The sequence below is a fragment of the Canis lupus genome, chromosome 11, assembly GCF_011100685.1.
Source record: "Canis lupus familiaris isolate Mischka breed German Shepherd chromosome 11, alternate assembly UU_Cfam_GSD_1.0, whole genome shotgun sequence".
Lineage (NCBI taxonomy): Eukaryota > Metazoa > Chordata > Mammalia > Carnivora > Canidae > Canis > Canis lupus.
In genome coordinates this window covers 25,080,306-25,106,004 of record NC_049232.1, presented here as the reverse complement: position 1 = coordinate 25,106,004, position 25,699 = coordinate 25,080,306, and the positions used below count along the sequence as shown (strand labels likewise).

General features: G+C 44.6%; 1 protein-coding gene across 2 annotated transcripts in view; it reads left to right on the top strand.

Annotated features, from left to right (window-relative positions):
* The window catches only part of SPOCK1 (SPARC (osteonectin), cwcv and kazal like domains proteoglycan 1), a 495,339-nt gene that overhangs the window by 161,222 nt on the left and 308,418 nt on the right, over window positions 1-25,699 (top strand). The window lies entirely within an intron of this gene.

Here is a 25,699-nt window from a genome sequence, read left to right as displayed (position 1 = left end):
CTTATATTTGCATGGTGCTTCCTAGTTTGGAAACACTTTTGCACGTGGCAGTGGGCTCCTGTGGAGCAGAGACCTTGCTTTCTACAATGATCCAGTGCCATATCACTCCCTCGTGCGTCCAGCCTGCATTGGCTGAGCAAGACCCATGATGTTGGCTTATCGAGACAGGCAGTACTGTTTTCAGATGTTCAGCAAGTCTTCACTGAGTACTGGCTTGGTACAGGGCACTCTGCTGCGTACAGATGGTGGCTGAAGCAAAGCCTCCATTGGGGAGATGATCCATAAACCAAAGTAGACAAATGATGAATTGTGATACCTGACCTGAGGGACCAGATAGGCTGAAATAGTGACTGGCCAGTGGGAAGGCCTCTCAGAGGAGGAGACTCACAGACCAGGTCTGAAGGGCAGGGGAACTTGCCCGTGAGGAGGGAGGGGAGAGGGTTGCACACTGGGAAGAACAAGGACTGAGCACCTTGATTCTGAGGTGCTCAGTCCTAGGCAAGGCCAGGGAGGGAGCATAGGCTCTACTGAGACATTTATGTAGCCAGCCACATTGGTAATGGTACATTACCATTAATGCAGAGGAGTGATGTGCTCAGAGCTGTGTAAGACTCGAACATGTGACGTACACTGTTGTATCAGCAAGGGACTCGAGACAGGGGAGACTTATAAAGAGCACTGAGGGGATTTCTGGGGGCTTATGCCTGACTGCACCCGGGCTAAGGCAGTTGAGTTGGAGCTAGCTCCTCTCTGTTGGGCTGCTTGTCAAGGCCTGGTTGTGGTACCGCGTGCCCTGGGAATGAGCTAGAACCTTGTGTCCACCCTTGGACAGGCCCTCCAGTTGCAGAGATTTGGAAGACCTGGAGGTTAGAAGACGTCCTTTAGATCACTTTATTGACCTTGCACACTTGATAGATGACAAGGCAGATTCCAGAGAGGGGGGAAGCAGCTAGCCTGGGGAGCACAGCTGCAGCCCTGCTGCTCATGTAGCTGCTCCTTCATCTCTGAGGGGTGAACCATCCCCTCACTCAGAGACAAGTGGTAGAAGGTGTTGTAATGGCCGACTAAGGAGCAGGCCTTTTTGGAACCCCTTGAGAATCATATGGGTGCCCGGGGAGATCAGAGCTTTGCCATCACATAGATGGGGAATTTGAATCCTGGCTCTACCACCATTTGCTCCTTATAGACTTTGGGCCAGTTGTGTAATCTCTCTGGCCCTCAGCTGTAAAGTCATCACACTAACACCTGCCTTGTGGAGATGTCGGGTGGATTAAATAATGTGCACAGTACTTATCACAGCGCCTGAAGTAGGTGCTTATGAAATGAATGGCTGGCAAGGCATGTGGCTGGGTAATGCCTGGCACATGGCTCCCTTTGGCGAAATCTGTAATTAGCAGAGTGAATACTTGGTGGAGCAGATCTCTGCAGAGATAAACAGAACCATTTTTGGCACTTGTATAGGCTTTGGTGGAGTCATTTGGTGGATAGTGAGCTTTCCCAGGCCTTACCTCTGTGACTCCGTGGCCCGTGCCTAGTACATGGTGGTTCCTCCACACGTATTTGTTGAAATGTTACATAGGTGAATATTTTCGCTCTCAAGAACTTATAACAAGTGCCATAACCAAATATCAGTCCTGCATTGACGTTCATTTTTATTTGAATGTCTAGCTTTTCATGTGAACATTCACAGTGCATCTGATGATAGATTTGGAGCGAGTTCATGTCTTGAGATCTAAGAGATATGTGGCTTTAAAATAAGTGCTGATGTGTTTAAGGAGTGAATTCAACTGGCTTTCTCCTAATCTAACCACAGAGGCAACGTCAGCTTGTATCTTGGTTGAAGCTGGTGGAGGGAGCTGGGAAGTGGAGGAACATTGTAGAGGTGCAGCCCTCATCTTAAAAGTCACCTATTACTGGGAATTGCATTTATAATTTCCATCCCTACAATATCTGGGGATCTTGGATTCAGCCGGCCAAAGGTACCAAGTAGAGATAGAAGGCAGGGCAGTGGCCGGAACGTTATTATGAATTGCGCCCATAGGTCATCTCTTAGCTCCTGCGCTTTGGGCAGCTCGGCATGATGAAAGAGCTAATTCTCCGGAGCTGTGGCCTGGAGGGAGGTCTAGCAGAGCAGAGGTGAGGTCCCAGCTGTACTGTTGCGTGCAACATAATGGCTGATCTGGCTCCAGCTCAGTGACAGACTAAACCCCACGGAGCCTGGTGTGAGGGCCAGAGGACTCTGTCTCTTCAAGAGGGGAAAGAGACAGGAGCTGCAAAGAGGGTTTTGATTTGAAAATGTCTTGTACTTTCTACCACTGATTCAGATGCTTCCAGATCCAGCTGTAGATTCTGTGAGATTTGGACATGAGGGATAGGCTGAGTGGGCCATGGGGAGGGCTTCTCAAACTTGCATATGAATAGTGTCTGTGCTCAAAGGGATGCGCTCTGTTAGAGGAGCCAACAAAGCAGCAGTGATGTGGAAAGGCACAGCAGGGACACAGGAGCCCACTGTGCTCCGTATCCTCCCTTCTTTTCCCCTCAATCCCTATTTCAAATCCCTACCTGTTTTTTTTTTTTTTAATTTTTGTTAAGATTTTATTTATTTATTCATGAGAAAGAGAGAGAGAGAGAGAGGCAGAGGCAGAGAGAGAAGCAGGCTCCATGCAGGGAGCCTGATATGGGACTTGATCCGGGGTCTCCAGGATCATGCCCTGGGCTGAAGGCAGCGCTAAACCGCTGAGCCACCCAGGCTGCCATACCTGTTTTATGTTTAAGCAGCATTTCTTTGGGTCAGACATTTATCTAGAGTTTAGTTGTAAAAACTGGCTGTTGGATGCTTAATATCTAAACAACCTATAAAAAACTGCTTTGTTAATTAAGGCTTTAGGGACTTCTCTAAGGCATCTGTGTTGGTCAGAATTCTCCAGAGAAACAGGACCAATAGGACAGAGATAAATGTACACAAAATAAGACACTTTCTCCTGCGATTACACAGGCTGGGATGTCCCAGTATCTGCAGTTGGCAAGCTGGAAACCCAGGAGAGCTGATGGCGTAATTCCAGTCTGAGTCTGAAGACCTGAGAACTAATATTGTAACTTGTGGACCAAAATCCAATGGGCTTGTGATCCAAGAAAAGCCAATTTTTGCATTTAAGTACACTAATGAGAAAAGACCGCTGGCTCAGCCCAATTAGGCAGAAGGAATTCCTTCTTATTTAGCTTTTTGTTTTACTTAGATCATCATTTGATTGGATGGAGCCCACCCACATTGTGGGGGCAGGGGGCAATCTGCTTTACTGAATCTGCCTTTCAGTGTTAATCTCATCCAGAAATACCCCCACAGGCACACCCAGAATAATGTTTGTCCATATGTCTGGGCCCTTCATAGCCCAGTCCATTTGGCCTATATGATTAACCATCACCGCATCCAAAAGCTGGCATGGGGGATGTCTACCTGCTTAGGGGCCATTTATGCCTTTGCATGTCATTTCCAATTCCCAAATGACTTAAAAGAAAAACCCCTGTTACGTGGATGTGATATAGTTTGGAGGTAGTGATGTGAAAGGCTCTGACTGGTGTAATATAGCCTTTCCACATACTAATTGTGTGATCCTGGCAGGTCTCCGAGGCTAAACTTCAGTTTTCTCAGCCAGAAAGTGCAAATGATAATAGCACCTGCTCCTTAGCATTGTTATGAGGAGTAAATAAAATAACACATGTAAGATACTTAGCAAAGCTCCTCGGACCGTGGCATGCTGGCTGTTGTTAGAGCTACGTTCTGTGGTGAGCGGGAGGTTAATGCCTAGAGTCAAGATACATGATGTGAAAGTTCTCTGCCCAGTACAGAGTTAGATGCTTTCTCTGCAGGGACTCCCTGGTGGCCTGTCTGCCCCAGAAGTAGATTCACATCTGTTGTCTCCCCTGCAGACCACATGGATTATGTTTGCTTTTCTGGATTTTTTCCTTTATCATTAAATGAGAGGAGACCTAATTCTTTGGAGGAGGAGATATAACATCCTTGGGATGGCCTTGGTCAACTGTCCCCCTTTCCTAGGCCCATCCTCATGCTATTGTCCCTATTCCCAGACTGCACAGGAAGATGAGGAGCTTTGGCAGCAAAGCCTCGATGTTCACATGGCTAGGGATTGAGGACCTGACCTAAGGACTTCAGCATATTTTGCCTTCCAGCTGGGCCCAATTTATAGATTATGTAAAATCACAAGGTTGTCTTTCCAGTGGGTTCCTGGCACATGTTTGTTGGTCGGGCCAATCATGCATGTTTCACGGGTGGTTCTCCAATTACTAGCAAAGAGGAACTCAGCTATCAGTTGGATGTCAGGCAGCAGAAGGGACTGTGATGAACTCCTGTTGTTTACATTTTAAGTGGCATCGCAGGTAGCCATGGACAATGGGTGGTTAATTCCAAGGTCTTAATATCTGAGGGGTCTCTGCAGGAATGATATGTTCATATTCTTTTTTCTTGCCAAGACATTTTCCTTCTGTTCATTCAGCTTGAGAATCTGGACTATTTCCCAAATTATTAAGCCTAGAAAAGGCAGGTGGATGCACATTCCCAGCAGCTCATGTTGGCAAATGCTATGTATGTGTAGCAGGGCGTACCTGACACACTAGTCATTTTATGCATAGCAACTCTAGGAGAGGTGTGTTTCTAATGTACAGATTAGTTATTTGCTTTGCCCCACAGTTTCACAGCTTATATGTAGAGTTACGGCTTATATTTAAAGAATGGACTAGACTTTTTTGGGGGGGAGGAAAGCCCCCAGGCACCATTTGGAGAGCTGTGGCAAGCTGTGCATGTTTCTCTGTCTTTCATTCCTCTTTTCTGGGAGGTTGAGGACAAGTTTCTAAACCATGGATGTCTTAATTTTCCTGATGGCAAATGGGGATCACTGTGTGGGCTTTTGTCAGTGTCACAAGGATATTTAAGACTTCATTATGTTAGAGGTACCTGAGTGGCTGCCTTTGGCTCAGGTCCTGATCTTGGGGCCCTGGGATTGATTAAGCATTGGGGTTCTTGCTCAGTGGGGAGTCTGCTTATCCTTCTGCCCCTCTCCCTGCTTCTGCTCTGTCTCTCAAATAAATAAATACAATCTTTAAAAAAAGACTTCATTATATTATATTTAAGATTTATTTTCTCATTTGTTATTGTGGATTTTTAATTAGATTATGAAAATACACCCATATTATTTTTACTTCAGAAAAATGAAAGATTTTACAATCTTTTAGTAGTATGTTTCAGCTACTATCAGTTTGCATTATTGGGATACACCGAGCAATAAGCATTGCAAATGACACTTACAAATGACACTTATGACGGAGCAGGCAGGTGGTATAAGAGGAGATTAATAGCCAGGGAATCCTTCCCTGTGTGGTAAACATTCCTTTGGTTCCCATTGTACAGCTGGGAAGAAGCTGGAGCTAAGACAGGAAATCAGTCTGATTAAGGATTTTCTGCTCATAAGCAAAGTTCTCTATCATTCTCCACAACAGGAAGCATTACACTTGCGCTTTTTGAAAAGTTCCATTTAAATCAATGATGAATGCAAATAATTATTTTTTAGAGTTTTGGTAAATTATATTCAGGGTGAGGCTTTTTTGGACAATAATTCATCCAAAATAATGAGGTTTAATGCCATATGTATTAAAATGCACCCTATTTGAGAATATCCGGGGGGAAATTACCTGGTTGATTTTTACAGTGGGCACAAACACAATGGAATGATAGACGAGACAAATTCAGGTAATCTTCGGATTAAAATTCTGGACAAAGAGCATCTTTTGGTAAGGATTGGATCTCCAGATAAGCTCCAAATTATATTCCCACCTTATTTAAGAATTTGTGTTGGCAGGTTTAACAAGATCTTGGCACATTCTAATTTGAGATTTATTACAAGATGTGTGCAAGTTTAATAGGGGCTTAATTATTCATATCCACATCTTCCTGACAGTAACTTACTTCAGCTGTAGATAAATTCCTGGTGCATTGGGAAATACTGGCTTCTACTGTTGAAAAAATACAGTGAAAGGAAAATTAAATGCATATGCAAGAGATTACCCAGGACAACCAGCTCCACTCAAGCAGGAACCTGGAGTGAATAGGCCTCCACACTGTTTGAATGGGACTGCAGAGAGGGAGCTGTTCTGTGCCCCTGCACTGGGAGGCAGCCCATGGCTGTGGAAAGAGCCCAGGCTCTGGAGTGAGGCCCATCTGAAATCAATTCCAGTTATAGCTTATGGATTGAGTGCCTGTCTTCAAGTCTTTCCTTAGGTCTGTAGGCTTTAGCTTTTTTAAAGGAAAGGAGGGTAATTAATGTCTCTCTCATAAGGTTGATGTGAGGATGAATGGAAACATCTATAAAGCAAGGAGCATTGTACATGGTATAGGAAGTACAGAATGGATGCTGCCTTCTTTCATGTCCTCTCCTTCCATCCTTTAAATCTATCTATTCAAAGCCCTTGGAGAAAATAGAGTAAATAGGTATAAATGAGCTGCTGATGAAAACGTAGGGCGATAGGTACTCCCAGATGCTGCTGGTGAATGTGAATCAGTGCAGTCCTTTTAGAGTTCAACTTGTTGTTATCTATTCAGAAAAAAAAAAGACCTCAGGACCTTTGCACTTGCTTTTTCCTTTTGCTGGGCTGCTTTACACACTATTGTTTGTGTAGCTGGCTCACTCTTTATTTCACCTCTTAGCTTAAATGTGACTTTATTATTTTTTTTACTAAATTTATTTTTTATTGGTGTTCAATTTGCCAACATATAGAATAACACCCAGTGCTCATCAAATGTGACTTTCTGAGAGAGGTTGTATCTGACTGTTCCATTTAAACTATCACCACTCTTTACTCTCTGTATTATTTTGCCCTACTTTTTTTTTTCCCATAGCCTCTAACACTCTCTGACATTTTTATTTATCCATGTTTGAATTTGTATGTCTGTATCTCCAACAAGTGTGAGTTCTGGGAAGGCAGAGTCTTTGTTCCATGTTGTGTGTCTAGTGGTGAGAGCAGCACCATGTCTGGCAGAGTGGGTACTTAATTAATGATGGTGGAATCATCTAATTACGAGTTACTGCTTTAAAGTTCTGTTTGGATAAACACTTTACAGAGTTGGGCTATTAGCTCCCGGGAACCACATATGTGCTCTTAGTTTGAGCAAAGATATAGGTGCTCTAAAAAATATGTACATGCGATCTAGCTCCCTTGATGGCAAGGGTCTAGGGTCATTTGTCCTGGTCTCAGAGAACAAAGGACAATGAACTGAGTGGCCAGAAAACTGAATGGGTTGTCTAGAACAGAAGGATAAAATATCTTAGACCCGAGAAGGAGTACCATGCAAGGGAGGGCTTGTGTCTTTTTACAGATCAGTAAAATATATCGAGAAAGAATACCAGAGCCAATTTATAGATACAGTTGACCCTTGAACAACATGAGAGTCAGGGACATCAGCCCCCTGTGCAGCTGAAAATCCATGTATGACTTTTGTCTCCCTCCAAACTCAACTGTTTATAGCCTGCTATTGAAGAGAAGCCTTACTGACACCACAAACAGTGGATTAATACGTATTTTGAATCTTATATGTATTACATACTATATTCTTACACTAAAGTAAGCTAGAGAAAATAAAATGTTAAAATTATAAGGGACAGAGAGTTTATAGTAGTGTACTGTATTTATAAAAAATTCACAAATAACCTATGCAGTTCAGATCTTTGATGTTCAAGGGTCACCTGTAGCTTTTTAACCAAGAAATTTTATTTTCTTGATTTTCAATTTCACAACTAAATCATCAACATTTTCTTTTAAAAGATTCTAATATGACTCATAAGGCTAAAGCGTCTTGACCACTTCTTAGCCATTGGCCTTTGTGTTCTCCCTCTCCCCCCAAGAACGTCAGTGCTGTTAATAGTTGGCCATATATATTTACATACATACTTGTGACCATTCCCACTTGCAGATATCAGACTTAAGGGCTGAGATGGGTTGAAGAGAGTTCAGCTTCCTGATGAGTGCTAACCTCTCATGTTGTTTTCAGGACTGAGTCATGAAATGTGTCTGTATGGTTAATGATGGTGGTAGTTCTCTTTCTCTTGGAAGCTAAATTTTGGGAATGGTGGAAAACTACTTTTGAAATGGTTTGCATCTAGATTTTTCTGAAATTTCCAACCTGGACAAAAAGTATTGTTTTTGTTTTTGTTTTTTTTGTTTTTGTTTTTTTTTTTTTACTGTGCTAATATATATATAACATGAAAGTTACCTTAAATTTTTAAGTGTACAGTACAGTATCAACTATATGTACATTGCTGTCACAGAGGATCCCTAAAATTTTTTCACTTGCATAATGGACACTATATATCCATTGAACTGCAACTCCTCATTTCCCACCACCACCTGGACACCTTGCCTCATCCTGTCCCTTGGTGACCACTGCTCTTCATGCTTCTAAAATTTAACTATTTTAGATATCTCATACAAGTGGAATCATGCGATATTTGTCCTTCTGTAACTGACTTCACTTAGTGTAATATCCTTACACTTTATCCATGTTGTGGCATATAACACAATTTCTTTCCTGTTAAAGGCTGAATAATAATCCATTGTGTATATTTGTGTATATGCACACATACACATACATATATATACATACCTCATCTTCCTCATAGGAAGAAGAGAGAGGTTGATGAGATAGGTTGTTCTAACTCTGGCCTGTTGTAAGTAAAGCTGCAATGAACATGGGAGTGCAAATATTTCTTATTTGTACCCTCAATTTCTTTGAACACAATTTGTAGTTTTTATTGTAGAAGTCTTTAACCACCTCAGTTTATTCCTAAATACTATATTCTCTTGAATGATATTGTGAAGGGGATTATTTTGTTTTTGTTGTGCTTTTTTTTTTTTTTTTTTTTTTTTTGTAGTGACATGCTTTGATTCCTAATTCCAGTTTTGTGTATCTTCTCTAGGTATCTCCTTTGTGATTACTATGGAGATTAAATATCACAATCTAAGCGAATAATAACTTAGCTTCAATCACATACATATGCTCTACTCTTTGACTTCTCCCCATTGCATGTTATTGATGCTATAAACAACATTTTTAAAAATTGTGTATCAATTTATTTTTGATTGTTATTTTTATAATTTTGTTTTCTAAGTCCTATTTGAGAATTCAAAGTTATTTACATAGCACCATTATGATATGTGTGCATGTATTTTTACCAGTGAGCTTTATACTTACAAATGCTTTCCTGTTGCTCTCTATGCATTGTCATTTCAACTAGAAGTATTATCTTTAGCATTTCTTGCAAGGCAGCTCTGGTAGTTTTAAACTCCTCTAGCTTTTGTTTGTCTGGGAAAGTCTTTATTTTCTTTCATTTTTGAAGGACAGACAGTTTTGCTGGATATAGTATTCTTGGTTGTTTCCTTTTTTTTTCCCTAAGAGCATTTGAATGTATCATCCCACTGCTTTCTGGACTACAAGCTTTCTACTGGTTACCCACTTAAAGTTTCATGGGGATTTATTGTGTATGTGATGAATTACTTTTCTCTTTCTGCTTTCAAAATTCATTCTTTGACTTTTGAGAATTTGATTGTAGTGTATCTTGACGTGTATTTCTTTGGATTCATCTTAGCTGAAATCTGTTTGGCTTCTTGGATCTGGGGCTTCCTCCCCCAGTTGTGGGAAGTTTTCACTCATTAATTTTTTTTAGAACAAGCTATGCCCTTTTCTCTCTTTTCTTTTTCTAGGAATCCTATAGTGTGTATATTGATCTTATTAATGGACTACCCTAAGTCCTTTAGGCTTTCTTCACTCTGTCATTCTTTTTTATTCTTGCTCTTCTGACTGGATAATTTCAAATTACTTGTCTTTGAGGTCTCTGATTCTTTCTTCTGTTTGATCAAGTCTGTTGTTGAACCCTTCTACTGAACATTTCAGTGCAGTTAGGGGATTCTTTAGCTCCAGAATTTGTTTCTTCTTAAAAATAGTCTTTCTCTTTGTTGATATTTTAATTTTCCTCATGCATCATTTTCTTGTTTGTTGAGTATCTTCATGATGATTATACTGAATTCTTTGTCAGGTAATTCATATACCTTCCATTTTTGGAGGGCTGGTTTCTGGAGATTTGTTTTGTTCCTTTGATTGGACCATGTTTGTAACCTTCATGTACTTTGTAACTTTGTGTTGAGATATGCACATTTGAAACAAATAGCCATTTCTCTCAGTGCTTACAGGTTTGGATCAAATGGAAAAACTTCACCAATCAGCTGGGCTAAGATTCTGAGAGCCTCTCAGATCTTTCTGGGGATGTGTAATCTCTGGACATCTGTATGTAATTTCCCAGTTAGAGAGATTTGACACTTTTTTTTTTTCAGGAGCTTGTTGTCTCTTAATCTCTCTGGTGTCTGTGGTACTCAAGGTTTTTTGGTCTTGCCACAAGCCACTGAGCTCTCTTTTGTTCCCTGTGGCCTGAAAGTATCTGGTATATCCTGGTTCCATCAGTGTTCTGAGTCATGTGAGACAAATCAGTCCCCCAGGCAGCCTTCTGAAAAGCTGGGTTGTTTGATGCATGTTTCACTCTTCTCTTTTCTAATAAGGGAGAAGCCACAAGCTGTGCTTTTTTCCCCAATTGCGGTGAGCTGTGTCAGTTGCCTTTTGCAGTATTACAAGTTCTTTGGTGTTGCCATAAACTTCTGGGCCCTATTTTTTTCTTTCCAGCCCCCAGGCATCCAAGGTCTGCTGTTTCCTCATCAGTGCTCTGAATCAGATGAGATAGAAACCACAGCCTTGGGCAGCCCCATGAAAAGCCTGAGCATTGATGCATATTTCATTTTTTCCCTCCCAAGGTTGAAGCCACAAGTTAGGCCTTTCTTTCTGATTGTTAGCAGTGTCAGGTTGAGGGAGGGATGAACATGATTGACAGGAAATTGGTTTTGTTACCTGTCTTAGTGCAGTTATTCTTGGCCTTGAACTTGCCTAGAGTACTGCGACTTCTTAATTGATTTCTGGAGTTCTTACAAAGGATTTTTGGATTGTAGATTGTTGTTGGTGTTTCTGAGGGGAAATGAAATCCAGGGCTGCTTCTTTTTGCAACTTGCTGATATCACTTGAATACAAAGTGTAGTTTTATAGCATTTCCTAAAATTGTAACTCAGTATTACTCTGGTAACAGAGCTAGTTTGATAATTGATGCCTTTCAAGAAATCATTTTACAAGTATTAAGATTTTCTCTTCAATGGTTGTCAATCTATTACTTATAAGGAGCAATAAGCATATTGGGAAAATGTATTGGGTGAAAGAAAGGGATAATGAATTGCTTTATATTAATAGGTATTTCATCCAATGCTAGCCACAGAGTGTTGCTTGCAAATCAATTAAAGGCCAAAGGAAAGGTCAATCATTGAACTCACTATGGGTTTTTACTTTCAGAGAATTTTTCCTCCAGATGCACTTTCTCTGCGAATCCATGAATCCTCAATTCTCTGGGGAGAGGCAGCTTAAAATTCAGCTGGGTAGTTTTCATGATGTTTCAAACAGGCTCCATAATCTTTGTGATATATGGCCTTGGAATTTGCGTGCAACTCCTCTTTTCTCTGAGGCAAAGGTTGGACAAACTTGAGCTGCTGAGTGGAGGAAGTGACTTACTATGCTTTTTAGCTTACAGCAGCATTAGTTTGTAAATTTTAGGGGCTCAAATGTGAATTGTATGCCCTGAGCAGAGTGGTGTCCGCACAACCTCATCTGTGACTGAGCAAGTCTGTAAATGAATGAAGTTTTATTTCCTTCAGTGAAGGAGATGAATTGGTCAACAAATCCACAATATTGAGCCTCTCTGCCCTCAGCTGTATATCTTGGGGTTAGGGAAAATTTTCTTTCTATTAGGTAAAATGTCCCAAATGGGGTCTATTCTGTGCTTTCTTAGGCATACTGTGGTTTTGAGAGTCCCAGCCTCTAAGCACCTTACTTGTAACAGAGGACAAATTCAGAAATAGGCAGTGCTTGTTTCACCTCTGAATTCCATTTTTATAAGAGGGTTTTTTTCTTAGTGGCATCCTCGATCTGTTTCTGTTCCCACTGAAGATCCACTTGGCCATCTAAACAATTGTCTGGCTCTACACTCACTAGAAACTTAGTTACAGAAAGAACCACCTTGAGTACTCTTACCTCTTTTTAAGGTATCTGTGATGAGCAAGTGGTCCCTCACTGTTGCTGCCTGGAAATTGGAATTCTGCTTGATATTCTAGACAATAGGACCACATTTTTATTATTTAAAGACAGTCTTTTTTTTTTTCTTCTCAAGCAGTCGACGGCTAGCAATTTAAATGAGCTGGGTTTATGGATGCCTGCAGAAATCCTCCTCACTCAAACCCAGTATCTATCCATCAGGCATCGTGCAGCACTTTACTGTGGAGGCAGCAGGGGGACAGCTCATCAGAATCACCCCAGTGGAATGTTATGATAGAAAAAGAGAGGAATAGATTACATATTTATGTGGTCTTTGAAAATGCAGTGGGACAGGAAGATTGCTTGTACCATATGCAGTTACATTAAATGACTATTAACCTTCACAGGTTACAGTGAATGTCTGGTGAATATGTTTGTGCCTCTGTATATTGTGTGGCTTGAAAAATTAATGAAACTTAAAATAATCAAATTAAAAGTATTTGTTACCCTAGGTTTTGGTGAGCTATCAGAACAGAACTTAGTATAACTTACAAAAATAAAATGTCTGCCAAGAAAAAGAAAAATATGCATGGGGTGGTGGTGGTAGAGAATAATAGTTCTGTAGATCTTGGAACCTAGCTTCATCTGATGAAGAAAATGTGTCTATTACAACTTGGCTTCATTTGTAGATGGTTGGTGAATGGTTAGTGAATCATCTCTTTTATTATAAATGTATCACACTCTGGTGGAAGAAGGTGGGCTTTGCAGTAATGTGTATTAATGTGGGTGTCAGATTTTCTTCAATCTGATGACTTTGGAGGGTTAGTTTGCTAGCCATGGTAAGGAATGGTACCTGCTGAGCTGAGCTTTTACTTGCTGAAATGGTATGTTTTGAAGACACACTTTTGACAAAGATAGTTTGACTGTCTGTAGATTCAACCACACTATGAAACTTCTTCTTTAACACCCCTACCTGACCTTCTTGGGACCACCTTTCATCATTTTTGAAATTCATGCCTTCCTGATACGCCGGAGCCCACATTCTCCCCAGTATCGTGCACTGCACCGAAGCAGCAGCAATGTAGGTAGGTCAGGAACAAAGTTTTGGAGCCCCTGAAGATCAGGGATGATGAGTTCTCTCTGTCCTCATTCCATGGCCATGAGTTGGGAGGGACCAGGAGGTAAGGGGTTCCAGCAGTTTCACTTTAGGGACTAAGAACAAAGGCCCTTTCTGTTTCCCACTTTAAAGCTCCCCGCCCCGCCCCCCCCCCGTCCCCCCCCCCCCCCCCCCCCAAAGCCCTTTGTGTTTATGTGACTATAGTAGAATCTGGGGAAGAAGAGCAAGGGCTGGAGATTGGTGACTTGGGACTCTGTCTATAGAACATGAACACTCCGTTCCACCAATAGAGATCCCTCTGACTCAGCCAGACAGTACAGTGAGGAAACAGTTGATACCCAGGGCCCTCTGAAAAAGGCAGGGTGTTTGTTCTTCCTGGCCCAGGGACCATTCCAAACCCTTATCAGTTTGGAAAAAAGAATAATCCTTAGAAGGATCAAAGTGTCACCCCTTTTAGATGACACAGCACAGTGGGGGCTCTGGCTCTTCAATGGATCTTCTCTAAAGGCAGGTAGACTTGTTCTCTAGGTGCACGCAGCAGGCTTATGCTGAACAGAGAACCATGTTACTCTAATTGTTAAATGAGTAAAATGACACATTATTCGCTTAGGCTAATTGATCAGCAGAATTTGAGTTTCCTGCAATTTAAGACTCTGTCCTGGGCCTGAATGAAATATTCAGAGAATAGAGAAGCTAGAAATGAAACTTGCAGGGGAAAAATGTAGTGAGAATGAGGTTTGGAATGTACAGTTCTGAATTCCAGGGATTTAAAAGCAGAGGCATCTGCTAATGCGCCTGTGGTGTGGCCGGGTTTTTAGTGAAGAACTGTGAGTCCCGGGCCTGGTGGTTGGCCTGGGAGCCAGCAGAGAGGAGATTAGGCCTCAGCTCTTCAGGACTGTAGCTCTGGTCTGAAGTTTGGGAATCATGAGACCAAGCACCAGGAAGGAGGTCTCATGACATGGCTGAAAGAAAGGACAACTCCAGGTGCCCAGGAATGAAAAATGAAAGTTGTTTATTTTGAAAAGAGAATTAGCTCTGGCTATAGGAGCCTCCAGCTACTTGCCTCATCTCTTAAAACGTGACCCCTTTTCCAGCAGCCTTGACATCATCTGGGACCTTACTAGAAATATTGACTCCCTCTTCACCCTGGCCCTACTGAACCAGAGGCTGCTTTTTGACCAGATGCCCCGGGGATTGGGAGGAACAGTGAAGTATGGGAGGCACTGTGGGACAGGTGAGCTCTCTGTGTGCTTGCCCTGGATCTTTATGGGAACCTACCGTAGATGCCCTGTTAGTGCTGGACACAGTGAGAGGGGACAGATGCAGTGTCAGGCCTTAGGGACCTCGCCATCTAGAAGAAAGGGCAGTGAATAATCATAGAATGAGATAAACTGATCTCATAGATGTGTCCTTGAGAGCCTCACGTCGTCAATGTGGCCAGAGGCTGCCTGATGTGTCCTGGTGGCATCTCCCTTTGGTGGAATAGTTATCAGATGGGGATGATGAAAGAAAGATGAGAGTAGGATTTTGGAGCAAAGAAACCATTTCTTCTCAGATCCTCAAGACTTTGAACCCCGGTGTCCTGGTATGGAGGCCCCCTTTGCTCCTGGGGGAAAGCGGAGGGGATCCCAGGTAGGAGGGCTCAGCCTCTCTCAGCTTCTGTTGTCTCAGGAAAGGAGGGATACAGAGCGGTGTCTATTGCACAGGGCTAAAATAACTCAGGAAATGTTTGCAGACTGTCTCTACCCTAAACTGTACTTGTGTTTGTGTAGCATGGACCACCACGCACAGCCTCCTCGGGATGACAGAGGGGATGGACAGGATTCAGCCCTGTGGAATACGAACTGGGGAACTGGCCCTGATGATTAGCGTCACGTTCTGTCTGGGGGAATCCAGGAGGGCTTCCTAGTGGACAGAGATGAATTCATAGGAGGGATGATGTAACTTTGCCCCAGCATAACTCTGGCTCAAGCCGGTGTGATGGTTTGATCCTCTCAGAGCTGCCTTTGGTCCCTTGATAAACTCCCAAGGACACGAGGGACTTGATGAGATTGGCAGGGGTAAGCACACGGACAGGGGCTCTGATTTGAGACGTGACACACTTTCACAAGTTGCCGGGTCTGGTGCATGCTGCGATGTGCCTGCACCAGCCTGAACACGCCTCTTTGCCGGATGCAGAGGCCCAGCCAGTGGGCGGGGTGGGCAGACCGCGTCAGCGCCGCAGACCTCAGCAAAGCTGACTGGAGACGTGAAAGTGTCCCATGGACCTCATGTGTGGGGTGCCCGTGTGGCACTGAGCTGGGGGGGGAGAGAAGGAAATGCGGTCCCTGAACGATGCACGTCGACAGCAGCCGATCACACACGTCCTTTAAATCGAGCTGTGCTGTGACTCAGTGGCCGCAGAGAACCGCAGGCCCGTGACAGATGTTAATACCCCCTTCAGGGAGAGCAGCGTGTGTTTGAGGCATTGGGCTTAGTACTTCATACATGGCAGTTCTCATTTTTTAAAAATCCACAAGGCAGTTATTTATTTATTTAATTTTTTTTAATCATCTCTGCTGTTCAGGTGGGGAAAGTGGGGCTCAGAAAGTTTGGGAAGTGCAGAGCAGAGATCTGAACACGGATTTCTCCTGTGGCAAGTCCTGTCTTCTTTCTCTGGGACCCTCCGTTCATTCTCCACCAAGCTGGAGAAGCTGGTGCAGTTACGGGCATGCCAAGGTGGGGGGTCTTGGGGAGGCGGGGTTTGGAGCTCTCGGAACCGGATCAGGGGAGTTGGGATTATCCCAGTATCCTCTGCGGGCGCAATGCTTCCTTGCTTCTCTTCGGCCCTGAGCAGTGACAGGCCTGGGGCCTCATTTTGTGGGTCTGGCTCAGTGGGCATGACGCGGTCGCCCCTCGTCTGCAGAGGCCCGTGTAGACCCCTCTGCCAGGCTTTGTAGGAGAAAAGCACAAATAGGATGAAAATAATCATGCCCAAGGGCAGGTAAGCCTGAGGGGTGGGGCTCAGAGCCTGGGGCGACGCTGAGTTGAGGTGGTGCGGGGGCCGGACCACCCCTGGGCGGGGGGAGCCACCTGGGCAGGCCAGAAGGGGCCCCACGGCTCCCTGTGGGGCATCGGCCAGCTGTGCTGCTCCCTCCCAGGGGACGCCTTCATGAGGGGGCTCCTTCCCCGGGGAGTGGGGGGGGTTGTGCCCATGGGCCCTGCAGCAAATGGTGGAAACAGCCAGGAAAACTGCTCCTTTTCTTGTCCCCCCAGGGACACAGGCCCTGGTCCAAGCAACTGTGGGAGAGGAGCAGGGTGGGCTCCTGGCCACTGGGGGACCTGTAGCGGCCTGAGGCAGCTTTCGTCCACATCCTGGATGTTCTGGGAGCTCAGGGGGATGGGTCAGGTTCGATCTGAAGGGATGGAAGGGAAGCTGGAGCTGTGGTTCTTCTGAGGTTTTGATGCCTGTTCCGTGGGGTGGGTGAGCCACGTTCCCCATCCTTGCCCTGGTTATTTCCCGGGGCCACCACCTGAGGCAGTCTCCATGGCCGGGGCCCCCTCCCGCCTCATCGTGCTGGCAGAGCCGGCCTCTCTGCTGTGGCCCTACCTCATGCCTGCTTCCAGCTGCACTGCTGTAATGCCTGCAGCGGGCTGACTGAAGGCAGCAGTCTAGCAGGGCCTAGTGTACATGTCACCCTTTCAGTTCTCCAAAAGCATGACGCCTTGTGCTTACTACAACCCCTGCATCCCCACCGAGTTCCTAGGAGAGACTCCCTGTGAGAATTCAGTGCCTGCTGGGAATGGAGAGTGGGGACATGTTTAGGTCCAGGACAGTTAGGCTCCACCCCCTGTCACCTCATGGAGTTGAACTGTGTTCCCCTGCTGGTCCAGCCTTGCTGTTGATCTGGGGTGCTACCAGGGGAGGATGGTAACCCGTGTGCTCTGGGCTGGGCTCTACATCTAACTGATGGTGGAAAACTAGGCCCAGTCCGGTTCACTGTGGTCTGCTGGTAGCCCTGGCTTTCAGATCCACTCAAGAGTGGACATTTCTCTTCCAGGAGTATTTACTCTTCAAAGAAGGCCTCCTAGCACAGATGTATTTTCCTTTGGTGGGATATTTATCAGATGGGGATGATGAAAGAGAGATGGGAGTGGGATTTTGGAGCAAAGAAATCATTTCTTTCCAGATCCTTGAGACTTTGAACCCCAGTGGTCTCTTTGGCTATTCCCTGTACCACATTCCCTGGCTGCCAGAAGCATGGGGCATGTTGCTTCTCAAAGAGCACAGCATCCAGAACCACTCTAGACTCCCGGCAGCTGTGGGTTCCTGCGTTGGCACTTGTTGGTATAGTCTATTTTATAATGTAGTTTCTGAATTTGGATTATGAAAAAGAAAGCAAAAAATTTGGCACCTTCCTCATCAGTGTGGTGATGGAGGGCCTTGAATGTTTACGGCAGGGTTTTCTGGAGGGATTCAGCAATTTTCTGCTTTATTCTCAAATGTTCCTGCAGGAGAGATTCATTGGCCAAAAAGTGACACTCTCCTTTCAGCATTGCCAGGGGTGAAACCAAGTGGACCGTGACTCTCTGAGGTCGTGAGCCTGGGCCAGAGCCTAGTCTCTGTGGTCTGCAAGGCAACCTTTGACCCCACCTCACATCTTGCAAAGGAAGCTGCCCTGATGTAGGTGCTGGGAACTCTTTGAGCACAGTGCTGCTGCTGGAGATTTAAGGGAGCTGAGTTTGAATATGGAGCCATATCCTACAGCCGTTCCAGACATTTTTTTTTTTTTTGAAATGAGAAGTGTCTAGAATCCCTTTGAAAAAGAAGTACCCTAAAGAATTGGCATATTAATGCCAACTACATGCCAAGCCATGAAAGGGTCTCCACATTTTCAGATACCTCAGTACGTGCTTTTTCTGGTTTGGGTATAGAAATGGAAGAGCAACTTCTGTGAGACAGTAACACCTAATTAATGCAGACAAGCTAAGTAAATTAGGGCACAGGCATACACTGCCATAGTAGGCAGCCACTAAAATGATGCTGTAGAATATTTAATAACATGGGGAAAAAGTTCATGCTTTATCAAGTGTAAAAAGCAGGTTACAAAAGAGAGGGTGCAGAACGATTCTATTTTGTTGTAATTTAAAAAAACATAGAAGACTGACATGGAAGACATGGAAATGTCATAGTGGCTCTTCCTAGAGGTCAGTTTGTGGAGGATTATGGTTTCTCTTCTTTTTTATATTTTGTCATTGTTTGTGTACTTGTGATGTTGCTCAGATAATGTGGGAAGGGCACTTAAAATGTGTGAGTGTGTAAAGATTAGACTCTAGAAAAACTGGAAAGGAGTATATGCTTTGAACTTATTGAAAAGTATGTTGGACAAAGGACCTGTGTTTCTAGATGAAGAAGCCAAGATGCAGCAGAGCAGGAGTAACCATATCTGTTCTCCCAGCCTGTTGTAATCATCAAAGGAGAACTTTCTTTGTCAAGAATCGAAGGCGTTCGTATTTTTAATACCCTCCAGATGGTTTTCATATACAGTTAGGATTGAAAACCAACCATCAGTGGGAGGCTCTGGGATAGACTTCAATTTGGAGTCACCCATCTTCTCCCCCCAAATAGTCAAGGATGGTGCTTAGCTATCGTAAGCGCTTAGAACATTGCCATCCTCTTCTGTAATCTTTTACCTCTTCCTATGAGAAAACCATGATATTCTGAAGCTAATGGGGGAAAAAAAGTGACTTTGAATCTATCCCTCATGGATTAGTTATGTTTATTAGACCAGCACCAGAGGCTCTATCTTGCGGCCTGAGAGATTAGTACGCACTTTGAGGCATGTGCTTTTTAAGATGAAAACGGCACAGATTTCTAGACCAGACTGTGGGAAGTAAGTTTGCTCTTTAAAGAGAGGAGGGTTCCCTGAGGCCTGTCCTCTTTTGAGGCGTGTTTGGGAGCAGAGCAGTCCTGTTACCTTCTAACGCATGCCAAACGGATTGTAGGGCTTGGGTCTTACCTGCATCCAGGGGAGGCAGCTTTTGCTCCTGTCCAGCCTTCCAGCCTCTCATTCCCAGGGTCTCTTTTGCAGTATCTCACGGACATAACTCAGTAGAAAATAGCCAGTAAATGTTCGCTGAATTTTTTATTCATTAATAAGCCCATTAAATCCTGGCTGCCCTGCAGTGATTGATGAGGGAGGCCCATCCTCCGTGGGAACTGTGCCTCTTAGGCACCGATTCCCCCACTGTGGAGTGAGGCAGGGCAGACACAGGGGAAATACTGATGAATTGTTGGGTGACACAGCTACAGATTTTTGTGCAAATCCCCATTTTGTTGTTGAAGGCAAGCTCTGTGGAGGCTGGCTCATCAAGTGCATGTTACAATTTTGATCATTAATGATTCCGGTGTGTTGATCCACCCTATTTTCTTCAAAACAATTATTTCAACTCTAATCTCCCCTGGGGAATTGCTCCTTATGGTTAATAAATCAGTAAACGATATAAAATTCCTAAATGACGGTGACACTCATGTGGTCCCACCTGGGTGCCATTATGCTGTGCTGCTGATAATTGTAGTGAGGTTTCCTTTTTTCATGAATTGAGAAAAGAGTTGGTGGCATTTGTATAAATGGGAGTGACAGAGGTGAATCCTCATAGAGTCTTCAATACTGAGACCTGGGTTGAGTACTTCATGTACATTTTTTCACTTAATCCTTAGAAAAATCCTTTTAAGGAAGGTGGTATCATCTCTATTGTACAGAAGTGGCTCAGAGAGGTCAATAACTTGCCTGAGGCACACAGCTTGTGAGGGTCCAACCCGGTTTCAAGACATAGGACCCTGGCTCCAAAGTCGATGCTGTTTCTGTTTCTGCACATCTGGTGTCATTGCACAAAGAGGCAGGCAACTTGACGGGAGTGTTCTTTGATGATGACATGAGTGACATCTGTGTGTAAAAAAGCCCGTGAACAACAGCTCTTGGCAGAATGCCTCTGCTGTGCAAGCGCCTCGAGTGGGGGCTGGACCAGTGAGTCATGTGGCGGTCCCACTATCCGAGGCCCTACGACTTGGCACATGCTACATACTTAAAGTTTTCCCTCTTAATCATCTTTATAATCCTTTGTGATAAGTGTCTGTAGCCTTAACTCACAGCTCAGTGAAGAAAAGTAATCTGCTTGAGGACTCATGGATTTTAAATGGCAAAACTAGGATTTGGACTCATGTTTGAGCTTCTTATAAACAAATACTGACAGCCAGTGGGAGTCACACCACAGCATGCTCACCCATGGCAGAGGATCGCGTGCTGAGCGGACGCTTAGGTTGTGTTGTCTGCCGGTGCCGAGAAGAAAAAGCAAAGGAGCAGGCTCCTTGGGAAAAAGAGCAGCTGGCTGAGGAGAGCAGGAAGGCTTCTGGAGGAGGTGTTTGATTTAGTCCCTAGAAGGGCACTGGAGGAGTGGCAGGGAGGCTGTGGTGTGGACAGTCCTCAGTCAGGACCAACATGGAGCGGCCAGGAGGGCCCCGCAGAGCGGGTACTAGTGCCTGTACCTGTAGGCATTCTGGTGGTTCTGACACCTTTCCTTCTCACCCATGCTGTCTTTCTGTGGGGTCCCTGCATCCCCCCGTCCTCCTGCCAGGAGCAGGCTTGGAAGGCCTTCTCCGTCAGGAGTCTCTGAGTTGTTCAGAAGAAATAGAGAGATGCCAAATACTTGACCCTTCACTTCTTTTTGAAGGTTGATCTCCTTGATTTTCCCTGTCTTGGGGAATTGGCATTTTTAGTGTTCTGATAGAACAGAAATTCCTACTTGAGACAAAAGAATCACACTTTTTAGAAAAACACAAAGAGTTTTTTTTTTTTTTTTTTTTTAAATCCATCATCTCACGGCCTGGAGAAAACCAAAGTCAAAATTCCATGTATATGTCTATAGTCACTTTTTAAAATGCACATACGAACCTGTGTCTCATTGTCTTTTTCTGGGTGTAGTGCTGTCTCATGCTCCTCATGTTGTCTTAACCCCAGCCCTCAGCCACGCATCTGTATGTCAGTAGATTTGGGTATGTACCGTCGTTCCTGATGGCTGCTGCGTGCCCTATTGGACGGTTGTGTAAAAACAGAAAACAGAAACCAACTTCAGTGTTTGCACTGAAGAAAATCGAATACAGAGAGTGGTTTACATAATAGATGAAAGAGCTGAGACACACAGGAAATTGTTTCCCTTGAGCCATGGGGGCACAGGGTTGTAGGGAGAGGTGCAGAGGGCAGGAGCCAGGACCCTGGTGAGGGCTGCGGTGCCTGAGCCTGTGTGACAGGGAGGGCTGTCCACAGGAGCCAGGCCACGGAAGAGGCAGTTACTGCCAAGGTGCCCCTGGAAGCATAGGAAGTGGAGGTGGGACACCTGACTTCTCCCTGTTCCCTGCTCTTTCAACATCCACCTCTGCTTCCTGTGGGATGGGGTGATCTTGCTGTAGCCAGAAGTCCAAGGAGTCGAGAAATGTCTTTCCCTCTGATACGGAGCCAAGGAAGAGTTAGGAATTGGTCTGACCTCAAACAGGTAAGTGACTGGCAAGATGGGAATTAGGCACCCATGTCTCAAGGTTGTTTTTCTTTTCTTTTCTTTTTTTTAAGATTTTATTCTTTTATTTGAGAGAGAGAGAGAGCGAGCGAGCGAGAGAGCACTCAAATAGGTAGCAGGAGAGGGAGAAGCAGACTCCCCTGCCAAGCAAGGAGCCGATGTGAGACTTGTTCCCAGGACCCTGGAATCATAACCTGAGCAGGAGGCAGATGCTTAACCATCTGAGCCACCCAGTGTCCCCCTTCCAAGTATTTTGTGTGTGGGGAGAAACACTGGGTAGAATTAACTGGGTGCTGTCTCTTAAGCCGTGTAGTATGCCCTCACTGGCCCAAATATCCCTGGGAGCACAAAGACCGGGAGCCATCCCCCCTGCTCTGCAGTTGTGGGGATAATAACGTTAGCAGCCACTGTTTGTTGAGCGTTTACTAACCACCAGGCACTGGGCTCAGCACTTGCTGTGGTTGGCCATTTAATCCTCATGGCTCATAGAACTGCATTCCATTCTTCTTAACATTTGTCTCATCATGTCATGATAGAAATGCATCTTCCCTGAGTGCAGGATGTGTTCCTGGGGATGAAAGGGCTCACTGAGTCGGCACCCTAGGGCCCCAATACCTCGCTGGGTATAATCTTCAGAGGCTGGTGCTTATGCATCCTTTCAAACTCTCTGAGGTCGTGCGGGCCTCCATCTGCACTGGTTTCACTCCTGTTTCTGATCGGTGGGAGCTATTCCATCCAGACTGCAGCAGTTTTGATGATGTCCTCCCCTAGACCCCCAGGTTGTCATGAATCCCCAAGAGTCAGCTCACCTCTGTTCCCGTAGAGAATGCAGATTTCATCTTCCTCTGCCACATTCTTCCCCTGCTATCCAGTTTTGGGGAACCGTGATGGGTGTCAACCACACAGAGGGAAAGCTGTTGACCAAAACACAAGCTCCTTGGGAGGAAAAGGTCACAGAGTAAACACATGCTGCGGGGTGGAATGGACTCAAGATTGTGTGGCCGAGCACTTGCTGGCTGAGAGGTTCGGCTGGACACTGCTTGTTCTCCCTGGCTGGGAACAGAAGCAGCAACTGGAGAAAAAAAAAAAGATACATATTGAAACTGTGCTGTTGTGGCTTATGTGAGTATCTGTTTTTGGTAGTTAGGAAAAGATTTCACAAGCAGTAGTTAAGTGGATGGGCTCTCCCTTCAACAAAGGCCTAGGTCCTCTCTGATTGCTATGCCACATGATGATAAGGACCTTATGTCCATTTTTTTCTCTTGAGTGTATCTCTAGTTCCTAGCACAGTACTTGGGAAAGTAATTTACTTGGGACTGAGTGTCTAAACTCTCCCCCCTTTACAGCCAAGAAAATTGATGCTCAGAGAGTTAAACAGTCCCCAAGTAAGTTGGATAAAAAATGTAAACCCAGAGATCTAGAGGAGCATAAGCATGGGTGGATCTAGGTTTCGTGGGGGCAACAGCATATACAGTGTAGGCGCTCTCTTTATGACAAACATCCCCAAATTACATGTGTAAAATTAGGAATAAAGTTATTTGTTTAGGTTAAAAAAAACAAATCATCAAAAAATTATAAATGTTAGAAAGCTGATGCATACTACGACCATGACCCAGTCGAGAAAATAGCAGATTTATATTGTAAATTAACTGCCTGACATACCTCTGTAATAAATTTTCCCTAATATGTTTTTGGTTGCATGCTTTTTGGTTATCTCTTTATATGACATTAATTTTATAATATTTTCTATAGAGAGATTAGAAAGATAAGTCAGTCTTTGCCCTAGCATGGCTGATGAAATTTGCTTTTTATTTTTGATGATCGGATGCACAAAGCCCACCATTTCTCACACAGATGGACTCACTGTTTGTAATGTGTTACCCCTCCAGTACAGGGATTCAAATTAATTTTACGTCGTGTGACTCCCACTAGGAAATAAAGGTATGAAGCTTGTGCGTTTGTAATTGTGTATGCTGCATCATCCACTGTCTTCCTTTTGGGAGAGAAATTCTGTTTCAAACAGGAAAGAGGGCAGCCTGGGTGGCTCAGTGGTTTAGCGCCACTTTCGGCCCAGGGCGTGATCCTGGAGACCCGGGATGGAGTCCCACATCAGGCTCCCTGTATGGAGCCTGCTTCTCCCTCTGCCTGTATCTCTGTGTCTCTCATGAATAAATAAATTAATAAATAAATAAAAATAAATGTTCAAACAGGAAAGAAAAAGCAATGTTTTACATGGCTGTTCGCTGGAATATGGTTCAAAGGCCTGGAGTCCGTCTCTGGAGGTTTCAGACCTTGGTTCTGCTTCACTCCTGGTGCTGGGCGCCATAAAATCTCTTCCTCTCTTCTTGACTTGACTTGACTTGACTTCTGGCCCCCTTCTGTGTTATCGTGATAGTGGGTGAATGGCAACATTCCTAAAAGCCATCCCCACACCACAATAGCCAGTAGTAACTTTACCTGGATGTCGGAGTGCTCGCAAACCCCACAGTTCATCCCCCTGAATCCTACCTCCCTGTATCTCCACCTAGGTCCTCTTACCTGGGTTCTGCTAGTTGGAACAAGGTGGAATATGGTGGAGTGAGACATGAGCATGGAAGGGATGGAGATCCTAACAGTGTAGTTGAAAGATCTTGTACGCATTTGATGCAAATACATATCCATGTGAATCATGCTGCCCAAGAGGAAGAGGCTGTAGAGCAACCAAAAGTGTTTATTTAGAATCTTAGGGATTGCAGTCAGGAGACACAGCATCCACCAACATCTCGCAAGTGTACTCCATATTGCAAGCAGGGAGTGCAGGCTTCAAAAGGCGAAACCCACAACGTCACGGACCCTTCTTTGTGGGAATTGTGATTGGCGCCAGAGGAGTTAAACCCACGAATACATGACTGGCTATTTAGCAGGTAGAAGCATTATCTGTCTTTCAGTCCAAAGTAGAAGGATGTGTTCTAGGGGGTGCATTCAGGGCGTTGTAGTTGAAAAAAGTCAGAAGGCCACGGTATTCAAAATCGAAACAGGAGATGTGTATAGGCTTTGGCTTTTCAGTATCCTCCCTGTGCTATTTTGAATGATCTCTTAACAAGGCTTACTTAGAATATTCTTGGACAACATATTGCTAGGCCCATCCTAAAGTAATGGGAGGAACATGTGTGAGGGGGGGCCCTCAGGTGGCTTCCTTACCTTCATGGCATGCCTGCCTTGAGTCTAGGGGACTCTTGAGTGCGTCGATGATGGGAATGGTTGTCCCAAAACCCGTCCGTGTTATTGATGAGTCAGCAGAGCTGCTGACTTACGGAACCCTTCCTGTGGCCAGGTACCATGCAAAGATAGCCAGCCCCTATCTCAGTGGACCTCCTTGTTAGGCATTGAATTGTGGCCTCCAGATGCTATGTTGAAGTCTTAACCCCTCATACGTGTGCATGTGATCTGATTCAGAAACTGTGTTTTTGCACACATAACCCATGTAACATGAGGCCATTAGAGTGGGCTTGTGTCATTATAAAAAGGCACAAAGACATGAGTACACAAAGGAGAATCCTGATGGAAGTAGACATGAAAGTGCTACACCTATGAGCCGAAGAATGCTGTGGGTTTCTGCCTGCTACCAGAAGAGGTGAACAAGGATTCTCCACAGGTTTCAGGGGGAGCACCACCCTGTCAGCACCATGATTTTGGACATCTAGCCTCTGGATCTGCGAGACAATAAGCTTCTTTTGATTGAAGCCACCTGGTTTATGATGTTGTGTGACAGCAGCCCTAGGAAACTAACATACACCCCAACAACGGCATAAGATGGATGAAATCGTAGCCCCCGCTGGCAGTGGGGGGAGCTGAGGCACAGAAAGGTCAAG